Genomic DNA, 16,746 nt, shown 5'->3' with positions numbered 1-16,746 from the left:
TCATCCATTGAAATGTTGATGAATATTTGGGTTATTTCCTGTTTTTGGCTATTGCAAGTAAAAGAGCTGGAACATTTAAAAAATAGATTATGGGAAAATAATTTTAAAGAGCGCAAGCTGGGGGTGCTGAGGTGCAGAGAGGGGGGCCCCTGGGGGGGGCAGCTCCCTGCGGGGCTGGGGGCAGGGACGGCCAGTGCTGTCCTTCCAGTGGGAATGGGCTGCAGGTGTGTGCCTTGGACCCTGCGCCACGATGTTCTGTGTCACCTTGGGCCCAGAGCAATGGAGCGGTCCAACCACGGATGGAGCCCCCTGAAGCCCTGAGCCAACATAAACTTTTTCTCCTCCATGTGTTCCTGCCAGGTCCCCTGGACACAGCGATGCACAGCTGACTGACACAGGAGCAGCCCTACATGGTCAAGAGCACATGCAGGAAGTGGACAGCCACCGATGGTCCCAGCCCACTGCTGGCCTCTCTGCCCTTGGGCAGGTGTTGGGCCCTGCTGTGGCCGAGGACGTGGCATGGGGCATGCTCGGGGTCCCAGCCTGCGCTTGCCTCTGTGACTCAGCGTCCTGAGGCAGGCGTGGGGCCAATGGTGTGCCTAGGCTCCTCTGGTTTGCTGGTGTGCAATGTTGGAATCTCATCTTGAACTGTAAGAAGGTCCGCACTTGACCTTGACCAGTCACCTAACCCTGCAGGGCCAGCTTCCCAGTTTGCAGGACGGACCAGGTGGTGCCCCCAAGTGCTTCTTGGCAGTGCCTTGGAGAGCGATGTGGTCCCTGTCCTCTCCTCTGGGAGCGATGAGCTGGAGAGGGGACGTGAGCGCCGGTTTCTCCTATTTCAAGAGTGATAGAATCCTGGGACACAAAACTGCCAGTCTCCTTGGAAACAAAAGAAGATGAGACTTTGGATTTTTCACTTTCCACCCCTCTGAGCGGATGCCTACATGTGTGCAACCACTTCTGCATTTTGACACTCTTTCCTGGCACCTATGGATCGCATAAAGCAAAGATCTATGCCCGAAACCCTCCTGTCTATAATATGAAAAATGCACGGGTCTGTCCACTCACAGCAGAACCTTATTACCGCTTTTATGTGCACCTTTCAGTTTAAAAGATTGAGGGGGACCTGGACTTATTTAGCGTCTCTAATGCAATTCAGCAGAGATGAGGTGCAGCTGGAGGGTCGAGGACGTTCTCTGGGCTCAGAGGCACATTCTGGGGGCCTAACAAACACAATCTGCCCCATGGCTATAGTTCCCATACAGCACGCCCTGCTCTGGGAGTCTCAGATGCCCCCAAAATCCCAGGGTTCCTGGGGAGTGTCCAGACCCTGACACACCGTTCTGGTGTCTCTGTGTCCCCTCCGCTGCCTCGCTCTTGCTTCCTGCCCCTGTGTCCTGCCGGGCGTGGGGCAGCCTGGCTGGTGCTCTCCTTGGTCCATGATAGGCTTTGGATCTGAAGTGTCCCCCCAGAGCTCACATGTTGGGACCTCGGTCCCCAAGGCAGCGTGTCCAGAGGTGGAGCCGTGGGGTGGCGAGGGCTCTGACCTCGTCCGTGGGTTAATCCACTGGTGGGTTTGTAGCTGAACGGGCCCCTGGAAGGTGGTGGGGACTTGGGAGATGGGGCCCAGCTGTAGGGTTTCTCTTGTCCCTAGCCCCCTGCCCTCTCCCTGCTTCTTGGTCACCACGAGGCGAGCAGTTCTGCTCTGCCACATGCTCCCAGCCATGAGGTGCAGCCTCTCTCCAGAAATGGCAGAGCCCACGACCAGGGACTGAGCCTCCGACTGTGAGCCCAGTAAATCTCTGCACCTCTCAGGCGACCTCCCAGGTGCCTTGTTACAGAGACGGAAGGTGGACCCACACAGTATCCGCTTCACCCTACACCTGGGGTCTCAGGTCCAGGGGCCCCAGTTCTGTCCTCTCCAGCCTCCAAAATGACTCCTTGAGCCTCCACCAGAACCCACTCTCCTACGAGACCTTGGGGCACCCACACATCTGCCTCTGGATTTTTCTCTTTGCTGGGAACACTCTCTCTCCAACCCCCTGGGGGTGGGGTAGACCATCTAGACTGTGGGATGGTGGCTTTCAGAGGAACAGGGACCACTGGTCAAGGTGCCCCAGGGCCACTGAGGAGGGAATACGGAGAGGTGCCCTGGTCCCTGTGGAGCAGAGCCCTGGTCCCTGACAGACATCCCGGGGACGTGCTCCAGGAATACAAAGAAACTACCTGGCAAGGATGAGGCTGTTTTCTCCAACAGTTAGACATAAAATCACCACACGACTCAGCAGTTCCATTCCTGGATATACACCCCAAATAATTGAAAACAGATGTTCAAACAAAAACTCAAACACGAATGTTCAAAGCATCACTATTTACAATGACCCAGAGGCGGAAGCAACCCAGATGTCCTGCAGTGGACGAGGGCATAAATCCAACATGGAACACCCAGGCAATGGGAGGTGGAATATTAGTCAGCCATTAAAAGGAGTGTGGCACTGCCTCAGGGATGAAGTTTGAAACCTGAGCCGACTGACAGAAGCCAGACACAAAAGCAAGACACATTGTGTGATTTCATTTATACAACATTCCCAGAGAAGGCAAATCATAGAGATGGAAGTGGTCGAGAGATGGTCTGGGATGGATGACGAGGGGAATGGGAGGGACTGCTAATGTGTTCAGGACTTCTTTGTGGGAGGGTGAAGATATCTGGGAACCAGACGGCAGCGATGGAGACGCAACTTTGGAATCTACTCAATGACCCTAAGTTATGCTCTTAAAAATGGATGGTTCATTTTATGTTATGTTACCTTTATTGAAAAACAAAAAGCTACACTTTAGTCTGCACAGAAATGTGCCCTGAGAAAACAGCCACACTGCCCAAATGAGAACCTCAAATGGGGATCGCATCAGGACTGGTTTTGGCTTCACAAATAATAGAAACTGTATCAACAATAGCTTAAATAAATACATTTCTCACTCAGAGGCTGGGGATTGGTGGCCCCGGAAGGATTTGGTGGCTCCACAATGAAATTAGGGACCCGGGCTCTTACCTGTCTGCTCCATCGTCCTTAGTGTGTGGGCTTTTGGGCTCATTCCTGTTGTCCCATAGTCACCAGGTGGCTGCCATGGTCCTAGCCAGCACATTCCTGTTCTAGGTGGCTCATGGCAGGAAACAGTCTCTGCGATCAGAGAGAAGCCGTGTCCTATGACTGGGAAACACACCAGGCCTGCAGTGACCGAGGCAGGCAGACCTGGCTGGGACCCCAGGAGATGGCGGGAGGAGCACAGGAAGTGCACAGCAGACGGACCCGACCCCCTCGGTGCATCAGGGGAGGAAAGCCATTTTTATCCGTGAATTATTGCCTGGGAATCAAATTTCAGAACTCACTGAGGACTTTTTAAAAACCCAAAAGAGCTCTAGAATAATAAATGCGTTGACTTTTATGTTTCAGTCAAAGATGAAATTTTGAAGATTGATGGGTACCTCAGACAACCTGAGAATCGAAAGTTTCGCTTGGCAAATTACCGCCATAAACCAGAAAGACAGCTTAGCATGAATCCAGGCTTCTCTTTGCAACCCATATTGTTGATGATCTTAATATATCAAGAGCGTTTACAAATCAATAAAATAACACAGTGGGCAGAAGACATAAATGGTCATTCACAAAAGAAGACAGGTAGGCGAAGGGCCAAGAACCATGAAGACACGTTTCTAATGAGGGAAATAAAAATTCAAGCAACAGATGCAATATTTTTTTACTTTAAAACTGGCATAAAGAAAATGCCAGTGATCCAGGCTTTTACTGATCAGTCTGAGGACATGGGCACTTGCAGGTGCTGCTTTAGCTTGGCACAAGTGGGTCAAGTGTGGTTTGGAGTGTGATCGATTTTAGCACGTACGTGCACACAGAATAAAGCTGGCGACCTTTGGGTTTGATGAGTAACTTTTATCTCTTTCTGAGTGTCCATGTTTTATATGTGATATAAAGTATCATCAGAAATATAACATTATGCTTGATGGGGTTCCCATTCCTGATACGTTGCCCCTGTAAGCAGATTTCCTATGATATTACGCACATGAGCAGAATCAGAAGTAATTTAACTAAAAAAAAACCCCTCCACACTCTTTCCTAGCTGCATTATCTTTGGCAAGTTACTTAAAGGCTCCGAGCCTCAGTTTTTACATCTGCAAAATTTGCATGATAATATCCACCTCTTAGAACCCTGGCACAGATGAAAATGGATAATGTGTGTGCAAAGCTCCTAATCCATATTAATCACTCAATAAACGCAACGCCCTTTCTCTTCTCTGGTACCGACTCTCTCCCGAGGTCATGGGCTCTAATATTGTGCTGTTGTATTTGACAGTGAATTCAAATGAGTGTCTTTTTCTCCCAGGATGGATGTCATTTTGAGTCTGTGGGGTTTTGGATATCCAGTGAAAGATTTGTTCCTATAGCTTTCTATTTAAGGAATCATTGTGGTCTTCTTCCAATTTGTAGACAAATTGAAGTCAATGGCTTGAGATTTTCTCAATTTTAATTTTTCTGCTCCAAACATCACACCAGAAACTTGTTCTGCAATATCCGTCTCTCGCTACCACCATGATCATGGCGGACACTTGTGCGAATGAGAGTGTGAACTGGGGGAGTCGCGTTTGGTGAGTGGAACCCGCTAGGGCCTCTGCAGAGCCTCGCTGCCTGGAGCAGGTGTTCCCCAAACACCTCATCGGACAGAGCCTCTGGAGGGCGGAGGTGGGAGGTCTCAGCTTCCCCAGGTGACCACAGAAGGAGGCAGATGCAGCCAGAGGGTGTGGTCAGTACCTGTTGTGACACTCAGGTCCCTTAGCACCAGCCTGCCCGTCCTGCCTGGCAACAGCAGCCAGCGAGCCTCCTGGGAATGGAGCATCCTGTGCATGAGGAGCCGTGTCATGGGCCCTGTGCTCTGGGCCAAGAACCATACCCAGAGAAATCAGCAGCCCGTCTTTCAACTGAGCAACCATCCCTGGCAGAAATAAGACCAAACCGACAATTCCCGTCGGCTGTGGTTTTAAAATACCCGACTCCTTCCTGGGAAACAGGACAGCTCTCTCCTTTGGTCTATTTAAAAATTGCCCATTGCCAGCTCCCCCCGCCCCGCCCCCAGGGCTGGTTAATAAGCTCATCCTGGTGCTGGTCAGGCCGTGGTCCCCCAGGCCCGGCTTGGCCACGAACCTCATTAGAATCCAGGCCTGTGTCCCTGGCAAACGGTTGCTTCTTGCACTCGAACACTGACGGAGAGAAAAATGGTCCCCGCCGTTCCTATCAGCCTTGAACAGAAACATCTGCTCACGGGAGCCTTTTGCTGGCTGGGTTTGCAGGGAACGCGTTCCAGGCAGGCGCTGCCTCCCGCGTGGTGACATCAGCCAGAGGGGGGTGCCCAGGGGACGCGGGGCCTGGGGAGAGTCTGCCTGCCAGGAGAGCCAAGCCGGAGCTGCACACTTTACAGAGCTCTAAAAGCACAAATCCTCTCTTAAAAGGGGGAAATATTGCCAGGTGGTGAAGAGTGTTCCCGAAGAAAAAGAAAATAATGTAAAAGAGAAGCTGATTGAATCCAGGGGTCCTGGGCCTTTTGTTCTTCAGCCCAGCCACGAGGGAGGTTCCTGGTGCCCAGGCAGCCGTCTTCCGAATCCCACGCTCTCCTTCCCTGCCCCTCTCGCTGCTCTGAGCACATCTGTTTCCAGGCACAGATTAAATTCGAGGATGCAGCTAAGAGGTCAGGGCCCAGGTCACTCCTTCCTCCTCTTCTCCAACAGAACAGGCTCCGGAACCCTCCCTCCTTCAGATGAGGATATCCAGCCGTGGAACCAGGGGGCTTGTTGGACGTTCCTGCCTTTGGGTCACTGCGTGGCTGGTTCCCGTGGCCTTGGCCTAAGGAGCACAGATCAGGGTGTTGTCATAAAGAACAGGAAGCTCCGAGTGACCCCACCCCTGCTCCTGGCCTCTGCTCTGATGGCTTCCTCCCCTGGCCGGGGGCCTCGCAGCTTCTGGTCACCTGTAGGGAGGCAAACCTCCCAGGGTCACTCTAAAGCTACGAAACAGAAGTCCAGTCCCATGGGATAATCCAAATTCTGTCTGATGGAAACTTGATCAAGCCTCGGGCTTGGCTGGGTGCAGACTGGGAATGCGGACGGGGTGGCGGTGGGACGGGGCCGGTGGCTAAACTTTCTTTCTCTTCCTCCTGCTCCTCCTCCTTCCCAGGATCTTGCACCTGGAGCTTCTGATGCTGCAGGGTTGGGGTCTGGGGAGAGAGGAGAGAGAAAGAGGAGACCATCTCTGGGCCGGGTGTTGCAGGGCTATGGTGCCCTACTCTCTCTTTTGTGGGCACTGAGTGGGCTCTTTGGTCTCCTCCCTCAGTCCCCTGGCTGTGAGGCCAATTTCCCCTTGGACCTTGCTCACTCTCTATCTGGCCCCTGAGCCTGCAGGGCCAACTCTGGCTTTTCTCTGCCGTGGTCCGTTGCCCCTCCATGTACCGTCCTGGGTAGGGGGCCTAATGCCAGGTCTGGCCCCTGGGAGACAAACACATAGGCTTAGTCCCCTCTCCTACATGTGGCCCATCACAGATGAGCTGGCCCACCTCCCACCTTTTATAGTCCTCAAATAGGAAACGGAGACCGGTGCTTCATGTGCTCCAATAGAGAGTCATGCACTTAACCCTGCGAGGGTTCAGGTTGAAGCCCGAATCCCGTCCGTCTAAGCTGAAGGGAGGCGCCGTCCCCTGGCCACCCTTGCCCTTGGGAGGGGAGGGTTTGAAGCACAGCAATGGCAAGTCCTGGGGCCCTTCGCTTCCTGGAGTCTCTGACACTAGGTGTTATGGTGTGGATATGAGGTGCCCCTCAAAAGCTCACATGTGAATCCAATCAGTGAATTAATCCTCAGATGGATGGGGATTAGCTGGGTGGTAACTGAAGTTGGGTGTGTGGCTGGAGGTGGGCGTGGGGGCGTGGCTTGGGGGTAAACATTTGGCTTCTGGCCAGCGGAGTCCCCACTGCTGGTGCAGGGGAGCTGTGTAGAAGCTGAGCCGAGGTGAGCTCTCTGGTAGCCTGCAGGTGCGCTGGGTCCCCTGTGGGATGGGCTGTCTGCTGTCTTTGCTGCTTCCTCAGCCGATGCTCTGACTGCGTTGTGAGCCCATCTTCCTGTTGCTTCTGGGCCCTGGGAGGAGAGGTGCAGCTCTGTTGCTCCTGCGCGTGGTGAGCCCGTGGTCAGTGCCTGAGAGCTTCCTGCAGAGCCAGTGAACAAGGGCCAACGTTCCCTTTCACTCAACAACCAGTGGATGGGATTATGGGACACTGGCCCTGCTGGTGGGCAGAGGGGCAGTGGTGACGCCCAGCCAGGTGGTTCAGACTGCACCCACGCCAGGCAGGGGCCTGGGCTCTCGGGTGTGGAAGCGGAGGGCTGCTGGTTCCAGGGCAGCAGAGCACAGGATGAGCCCAGGATATGCCCAGATGCTGGAAAAAAAAAAAAAAAAAAAAAGAAGGGTTAAAGCAATGGGGACCCAGGAAACAGCATGAAACAGCTTCCAGGGACCAAATCTGGGACAAGTTGAGCAACAAAATAATCACTCCAAGTGCAAGGAGGGGACACGGGCCTCGTTTTCCCAAGCAATGGCTCAAGAGCCATCGTGTCTTGCTTCAGGGAGTTCCATCTCCCTCTTGAAACCTGTCTTTTTTTTTTTTTTCTTTTGAGTTTTGCAAGCATCACAGCTGAACCAAGGGCCTCATCTCCACACCCCCGTTGGGAGCGCTTCAGACTCTGCCATTGCTCCTCGCGGCCACATGGTGGCACTGTTGGCACTCTGTCCAGCCGGACCACCAGGGCTGGGAAGGTCCGGATCCCATAGCCCCAGGGAGTGTCTGAGGACAAGCCCTTGTCTCCCGCTGGCCGAGGGCGCCTCAGGCTGGGCTCCCAGAGCTCCTCATTTTTAGGGTTCAGCCCTTTCAGCTCACACGGCTAGCCTCCTCGTAAGGCCCGGCCCACCCTGCAAAGCCTGGCTCTGGGTTGGTGCTGGCATCTCCCATCTCCTGGTCGGCCACCTTCTCCCATGGGCTGCATCCCTTTAAAATTCTCCAGCCAAGGGACTTCCTGCTCCTCCTCCCAACTCCCAGGGAGGTCAGGCATGTGGACGTCCAAGGGATGCCCCCTGGAATTCCACAGTGTGGACACTACGTTCTGAGAGAGGGTGGCCAGTCCAGTGTGACTTTCTGGCCTCTCATTGGATGAAGGCCTGAGTCCTGCAGCCCTTCATTGAGTCACCTCATCCAACCAATCCTTGTCACATGCCTGTTCGTGCTGGGCTCTGTCCCAGGGTTACAGGGATGGGGCCTGCCGGACAACTGAGGCAGCACCAAGACCCGCCTTTCAAGACAGAGTGTAGGAATTGAGTCAGGAAGAGTTCAGACATGTCACTCAGAGTAAGAGGCATGAGCTTATTGATGGCACAGGAAGCAGGAAAGGGGACACTCTTAAGGGAGAGAGAGAGTGGGTCCTCTCCGAGAGGAGAGGGACAGTGTGCCCCTCCTGCCTTCCAGTTTTATTGGAGATCCCAGAGAAGTTTCCAGAGAGTCCTGCCCAGGTCCCCATCTCGACTTTAGACAGCAAGATGCTGTCACACTCTTAGGTCTTCCCTGTCATGACAACTCTAGGTCGCTGTGGCCCCTGCTGACCAGTTCTAATTGGATTTTTAGGCATGCATTCTTGCAGATTTTATGGTTAGGAGGAATTATCCTCATCTTCTTGAGTTTTAGGATCTGGTGGATGAAAAGGGTCACACACGGCTCCCCCTTCAGGGTCACTTGGGTTCCTGTAATTGACATTATCTGGGGCCTGCATTTCTCCTGCAGTTGACAGGCCATGTGCTGAGGAATGGGACATAGTCTGTCCACTTAAGCCAGGCAGGGCTGCAGGGAAATTGCTTCTTGGGAAAGACAGCATGGGTGGTCAGCCCAGTGGGCCCAGTGACCTCGTGTTCCCAGAGTCTGCAGTTGTCTGTCCCCTGACCCTGGGGTTAGTGCAAGAGTGAGGCAGGGTTCTTGGCTGCAAATATGAAGGCAGAGGTGCAGGGAACTCAAGAGGGAGAAGCCTTTAGGAGCACAGGACACCATGTAGGGGTGTACCCTGCTGACCACATCTCCACGGAGGACAGCGCTTGAGCTGAGTCCTGGACACAAAAAGTACTAGCTGATGTATGGGGGGGTGCAAATATGAGCATCTCCAAGTCTGAACTAGGGCACCCGCCATGTTCCTCTAATGCACCTCTAGTATTTGGCTTCAAGGTATTTGCTTTCTGTGTTGTTCTCCTGCATCTCCACACAGGACTGTGAGCTCCAGATGGACAAACCCCTGGCCTGAAGTGCCACTGTCTACCTACTGCCTGGAGAGGGGCTCAGTTTAAGCAATTGGTGACTTCATGGGGCAGCTTGGCATTTGAGTGGCAATGCAAGTGGTGGCTTCAGGTGGCTGGAATGGTGTGTGGGGGGCCACAGTCGTCGAGGCTATGGATCTGGCAAGGGCAGCAACTAGGACCTTGTGTGCTAAGCGGGGGAGTTTCTGCTTTTTGCAGAAGGCAGCGGGGAACCTCAGTGTGTGTTGATCAGATTGATAGTGAAGTCCCATTCGTGTTTGAGGACAGTCCCCCAGCAGCTTGGGGACCACCCAGGAGGGCCGGCAGGAGAGGCAGAGAGACTGTGGGCTGATCTTGCTGTGGCTGGGCGAATAGCAGAGAGCTCCTGCGCCATGGCTCTGGGGGACCACAGAGGGAGACGAATCCGACTCCCTGGATCGGGCTGCGGTGGCCAGCAGGGTGGCGCTGCCATTCCCTGCAGGAAGGCTTAGCAGAGCATGGGCATATTTGCAGGGAGAGTTTGGTTCTGCAGTGGATGCCGCCTGTCTGCGGACGTCCCGGATGGAGCCAGGCAGAGCACGGGTGGTGCAGGTGTGGAGGTGCTAGGGAGGCGTGGCTGGTGGAGGAGACATGGGCTTCTCATGCTGTAGCTAGAGGGAATGCATAGGTCTGAAGGACTCCACGCACAGAGGGAGGATGTAGAGGGGATGGGAACTTGGGATGGAGCCACAAGATCACCAACAGGAGACAGAGGGAAAAACAACCCGAAGAGAGAGATGCAGGAAAAGCAGGAGGCTGGAGCTGCAGAACGTGAAGTAGACTTTTCCAGGGGTCAGTGGTCCACAGGGCCGCGAGATCCAACCCAAACCTGGGTGCCGTAGCGCACGCCTTTAATCCAAGCAGCTCAGGAGGCTGAGGCAGGAGGATCAGGAGTTCAAGGCCAGCCTCAGCAATTTAGCGAAACCCTAAGCAACTTAGTGAGACCCTGTCTCTAAATAAAATATAAAAAAAAGGGCTGGGGAGGTGGCTCAGTGGTCAAATGCCCCTGTGTTCAATCCCTGGTACTAAAAACAAAATAAAAAACCCCCAAACCCCAAACATCCAACCAAAAGACTGGGCACTGTCCAGAGGTCAGGCTGCCGGTCTGCAGTGCCGGTGGCGAGGTGGGGTCAGAGGGGGTGGGAAGAGGGTCGAGGAGGGGAGGTAGTGCCTGCCCGACTTCTCTTGCAGCCCTCTCCCCCCACCCACCTTGCATTTCTGCGGCTGCACCTGTGCATGGGCGGCACAGTGGCTCCTCCCACCTCTGCGTCCACCCAGGTCCAGCTCCAGGCTCAGTTCTTCCACAGGCCACCTCCGAGGCAGAATTATCTGTGCCCCTAAGACCATCCCTGTGCCTCCCAGGACACTGTCTTCTCTGCCAGAGCAACTCGTGAGGTGAGCTGTGTTAGCTCATGGCCCACTCACCGTCCCTCTGTTGATACCTGATGACCACCATGTCTTTCCCACTGTCTCTCCTACTCGAACGCCCAGGGACCCCCGCCTTCCTCCCTCCCATGGGGTGGAGCAGAAGCAGAGGCACCTGGGAGATGCCTTTGTGGGCAGAGAGACTATCCTGGGGAGTCCACAGGGATGTGTCCTGTTGTGTGGACGGGGCCACGCTGGGTCCTGGGCGAGGGAGGGAAGGAGGGCATGGGAGGGCCAGGTGGTGCAGGGCAGTGGTTAGTCCTGGCCATCTGTGAGGGCCCTGGACAGTGGGTGGAGGCTTGATGCCTAGTGTTTGATGGAAGTATCAAGAGAGGCCCTTGGGCCAGGCTGGGTGGCCACGCCTTTGATCCCAGCTGCTTGGGAGGTTGAGGCAGGAGGATCGAGAGTTCAAAGCCAGCCTTGGCAATGACGAGGCTCTAAGCAACTCAGTGAGACTTTGTCTCTAAATAAAATAAAATAAAAATAGGGCTGGGATGTAGCTCAGTGGTCAAGTGCCCCTGAATTCAGTCCTGGTACCCTCCCCCCACCCCTGGCTCCTGACTAGAAAAAGAAGCCCTCCCCCACCATGCAGCCAGGCACACCACTGGGGGTTTTCCCCAGAAGGGGCACTTGAGGCCCCCCGTCAACACGATGCTCTTGCTTAGTAGGTCAAACTCTCTAGAGGGCAGAGGCTGAGCCTGGCCACCCGGCCACCTGTCCCTCCAGCTCCCGACAGGACGTTTGTTCCTGAGGAACTTTGTGAGAGGCAGAGCTGAGCGCAGGGGCTGGGCTGGGTGGGCTCCTCGCCCCTCTCCTCTTCCTTGAGCCCAAGGGAGGGTGTCGGGCACCTGAAAGGCCTCTGGTGGGGGTACATGCACCGGGGCCAGCTGAGCTCGGTGGCCAGCACCTCCTGATGCAGGGGGCTCTCCTCTGAGCGCCGTCAGTCAGCGTGACATCCCCACCGCCATTGATTTCTATGTCTTTCTACACTAATTAGACATGTTATTACTAATCTTTGGTAATCACCACAAGGGGCTTGTGGAAAGTCTCTGAGATTTCAATCTAGATTAAAAATAAGAACGATTATCACCTCTGGGAAAATGCAAAGAAAGCACATGTTATTTTAATGTTTAAATCAATAAAACTGTCCTGCTTCTGTTTTGTGCGAGTATTGATGAAATTTATAAAAATCCCGTTTACACTTCTCTCTGTCCGTCTCATCCTGGCAGGGGTGTGTGATTGATTTCTCAGAGGGCATCTGACAGGGGCTACGTGGAGAGGTTGTCAAAGACCCCGCGTGCACCCGGGCGAGGCCCAGGGACGGGAGGGGCTGCCAGCACCTAGTTCCTGCTCCTCTGTTTTGATTTCCACTGATTCTTCTTATTAAAGAAGGCTTTGATGCCACAAGAGAGAGAGGGAGGAAAATCCTTTCTTTCTTAATGAATCTCACTTCCAATTGTTAGATTGCAAACTTTGATAGTAAAACAACCTTCCTGCCCCAGGCAGATGGAATCACGTGGGGGCAAGTCGGGAGGGAGGCGCACATTTTAAGCAGGAGCCCTGTCATTGGAGAGGGGAGAAATTATCTTCAAATGAAGAGAACGCAATTTAGCACCATCTTGCAAACAATTGAGACTAATGTGTTGACACGGAGAGAGAGAGACGAGCCGATTTTAAGGTTCTGCGCAGACAGACTGTAATTTGTATCATCTCTGATCAGAGATGAAGGTGGCATATGGACTTAAAGTGAAATAAAGCACAGTTAACTTTTGCCAGGCCTGGTGGTGAGGGGGGAGGGGACCAGACACATTTCCATCGCCTGGGCGATGCTGGCATCCGCGATGGGGACAGCTTGTGCACCCAGAAGGAGGCTGCGGTGCCGCGCCACTTGGGAGACAGGCTGTGTTTGTGCATCTCCTGTGTGTGGAGAAATGCGCTCAGCTGGTCGTGAGGCCCGGGGAGGGGGCAGGACACACTCCTCAGGCCACCGTCCTGCTGGGGACAACGGGCTCCAGGTTAGGTGGCACCCCTCCCCCACCACCTGAGGCAGCAGAAGGGCTTGATGGTTTTGGTATGAGCTCAGTTTTCTCCGGGGGGAGTATTTCTGAAACCCTCAGTGCTGCTGAAGTACCCAGCAGGCTTCTGACCCCAGGCCCTGGACATCATTTGTGCATCTCTCTCCCTCATCGGACTACAAGCTCCTTGAGGGCAGGGGTTGCAGGATCCTGGGGCTCAAGCGTGGGCCCCAAGGTTCTCGGGTTGGAAACTCGAGCCCAGTTCTAAGTTAAGGGCAGTTGGAGGCGTGGCCTTCTGGAGGTCATTGGGATCCCGTGGGGTCGTCAGGGCGGGGCCCCTACTGTGGGCAGGTGGGGTCCAGGGCCTGGGTGTCCTGAACAAAGAATTGAGCAAGACACACACAAGCAATACGGAAAGCATGGATTTATTGAAGGTCAAGGTGGACATAGCACTGGGTGAGGCAGAGCCGAGAGGGCTGAGCAGGAGACAGGCTCAAGGCCCCACGTCTGGAAATCAGGGTCTGTGAGGTGTCTCTTTCCTCCATGGACCAGACTGAAGACCTCACTCCATTTGCTCCCATTGGTTAGCTTCTGATACCTGATTAGAATATTCTTGGATCCCCACTCCCATTGGTTACTTTAGAAAGCCTAATTAGAATACCATCCACTTTACCCCATTGGTCATTTAAGAATATTGAACCTGTGGCAGGAGTTGTCCTGGTGATAAGTCCTCAGTGGCACGGTAAAGGGGCTTGCCATAAACAAGACCCGACTCCTCTCCCTGTTTTCATACCTTGCCTCCGCCATCTTGGTGCCCTCAACTACCTAATGCTGCGATGGCATTAGTAGCTTTATCAAAAGAGGGGGATGGGAACTGGCATGCTTGCTCTGTAGACCGTATGGAGTCTCTGCCCTGTTGGTGCAGCAAGAAGACCCTCACCAGACACCAAGCCAACGCCAGCATCGGCTCTTGGGCTTCCCAACCTCCAAACTGTGATTCAAGTAAACCTCTATTCTTTCCAAATTATCTGGTCTCAGGTATGTTGTTATAGTCACAGAAAATGGATTAAGGCCTGTAATGAATGATGATGACATAACCGTGATGATGATGATGACATTTACCATGTACCTAGCATGGGTCATGTGCCAGCTCCTGTGGGGCACCTTCCTTACATCTTCAACCGATTCAGTATCTCAACAGGCTAAGCATTGTTATTCTCATTTTACTAATAAACAAATTGAAGTGAAGAGAGAGCCAGTGACTTTCTTGAGGCCGCTCCATCCTTGGTGGCAGAGTTGGAAATGAACCCCAAGCATTCCTCCTCCCATGCCAGCCCTCTTCCCTCCAGGTCACTTTGTCTCCTGGGCTGCACTGGTGGCCAGCGATGTTGGCTGAAAGATGTGGTGTCTCAGCCACACCACCCGAACGTGCCCAATCTCCTGTGCGTCTGTGACTTTTGACAGCTTGTGATTTGACCTTTCGGAACATCCAACTTCAGTGACCTTCTGCCTGATGGAAGACAGCAGTGACCCGTCTCCTGACCTTTCAGTGAAATTTAGTCTCGTTGGAGACTCCAGCTTCATCACCACGGTTCACAAAGAAAGGCAGGGAGCAGTCATCAGACTCACTGCAAGGCAGGCAGTTAACATATTTTATTGTATTTATCTTTCTGTCATCATCACGACCGATTTTTACAGATGAGGAAATATTCTCAGGGAGGTCAAGTGAAAAATTTGCTCAGAGTCTTGCAGCTGATACGCAACCACACTGAGATGGCACCCCAGGCTGCCTTATGATTTGACACCCTGGCCTTTACTACTTGAGGGGCATTTAGTGAGAGGTCAGGGACGCCAGGATCAACAAACCCAGAAAGATACCCCCCCCCCCCATGTAAGTTCTTGAACAGAAAGTCCTGCATTTCTGTTTCTCTCCTGGGCAATCTAGTGGCACCGCAAACTCAAAATGCAGACAGATGGTCACGTGTTTTAGTCTGTTTTCCATCCCTGTGTCAGAGTGCCACAGAGTGGCTACCTTATAAGGAACAGAGGTTTATTTAGCTCATGATTTTGGAGACTGGCAAGTCCAAGAGCCCTGGCACCTCCTGGGCATCTGTTGAGGGCCCCTTGTTGCGTCATAGTATGGCCAAGGGCATGGTGGGATGGCGCACATGGGTGTCAGTTCCCGTCTCCCTTGCTCTTTTTATAGTGTCACTAGTGCTGTTACAGGGGCCCCACCCCTGTGACTTCCCAAAGCCCCCTTCAACCTGTGAATTTGGTGATTAAGTTTCCAACACATGAATGTTGGGGGACACATTCAAACCGTGGCATCATGGAACTAGCTCAGCCACCAGGAAGTGGTCAGCAGTAAATGCAACCTTCAGCACTTTGCCTGGAAGCCCCGTGTTCTAGTCCAGTGGCTCAAATACAGGCCAAGGTAGACATGCCCCGACTTCAAACCCAAGAATGCAGTTAAGGCCTGGGTCCTGCCCGGACCTCCTGGTGCACATCTTGTTCCGGAGGAAACAGATGCACTTCTGTCTCATCAAAGCCTCAGAATTTAGGGGTTTCTTCAAAGAGCAGTTTGATTGTCTCCTTTCCTCATCCCCCACCCCCATTTTTGCTGATGGCTCCACTCAGGTTTAAACCCCGTGGTCACCTTCGACATGTCCCATCTCTCTACCCTGGACCCCCCTAGATAACCTCAAAGCACTAGATATGCACTTGGAAAATAGAATCATCCAGAAAGCGAAGGCGATTCCCATCTCAATGCACAGAAAGAAACCTAGATGCGTTGACTACAAATTTCAGACATTTTAACAAATCCCATGGTTAATCTTGCCAGTTCTCTGAGTTAAATTTTTCAATGACCTTTGAAGGAAGTTCACTGTTGGATCCCTCAGAGCTTCCTTGAATGGGGCAGGACATAGGACAGTGTCACACAGATGCAAGGAATCCCAGACTCCTAGTGTGAGGGCACACCCTTGCATGGTCATTGCTCTGCTCACTGCCCCGCCCTGCCCACTGCCCCTGCATTGCCACGCCCACTGCCCCTCCCCCTCCCCGCCCACTGTCCCTCCCCTGCCCAGTCACTGCCCTTCCCTGGCCCGCCCACTGCTCCTGCCCCGCCCCTGTTGCAGCGCACACCCAGGCCCTTGCAGGCCCCTGCCTGGCAGCATCCACTCCACTGGACAGCACCGTTTCCACCACAGATTCTTCCGCAGTGCCTTCCGCATGGCTGATTTGGTCTTGGGTTTTTGACTCGGTGGGACCGGTAGACAGGACTGAACCGGACGGTCACTGTGGCGGTGGCCTTTCCATCCCATTCTCCGCTGCGACCTCTTGTGAGCGGAGGAGCCTTATCTGATTCGTGGCTTTGTGTGGGTCCCCAGCAGTTCCTGGCATCTGAAAGGCTCTCTGTGACTAGTGAATGCCATCTAAATCCTAGCCATGGTCATAGGAGGTCAGCCCGATTGTCCCCTCGTGTAATGAGAAGATGTGGTGGTGAGAGATCCCGACTTGTCCAGAGCAAAGGTCTCTGGACGGCGGATGCGCACGTCCCTGCTCTTTCACGTCCAGCTGCCTCTTGGAGTCCCCACCAGAGAGGGGTTCGCTCTCGCAGGGAGGGATTGTCTGGATTAAACGTGTCTAGACATCTCTCTCATCTTAATGCGGATTTATTCAGAGCAAGTCAGCATCTTGCAGGCTGCAGGAAAATGAAATCACAGCGCCAACATCTGCCTTCCAGCGTCCTCCTCTGTGCTGGCCACGGTTCTCCTGGGTTTTAGAAACAGCCCTGAAACCCCTTCCCTCCTTCCTCCCCTCCCATCCTTCCAGCAGAACACAGAACTGGGCTTCTCCCTCTGCGGTTTCCCCTGGGGAGGAAGGGTTT

The sequence above is a fragment of the Marmota marmota genome, unplaced genomic scaffold (genome assembly GCF_001458135.2).
Source record: "Marmota marmota marmota unplaced genomic scaffold, marMar, whole genome shotgun sequence".
NCBI lineage: Eukaryota > Metazoa > Chordata > Mammalia > Rodentia > Sciuridae > Marmota > Marmota marmota.
The sequence above is the reverse complement of the archived record's forward strand: the minus strand, read 5'-3'. Positions refer to the sequence as shown.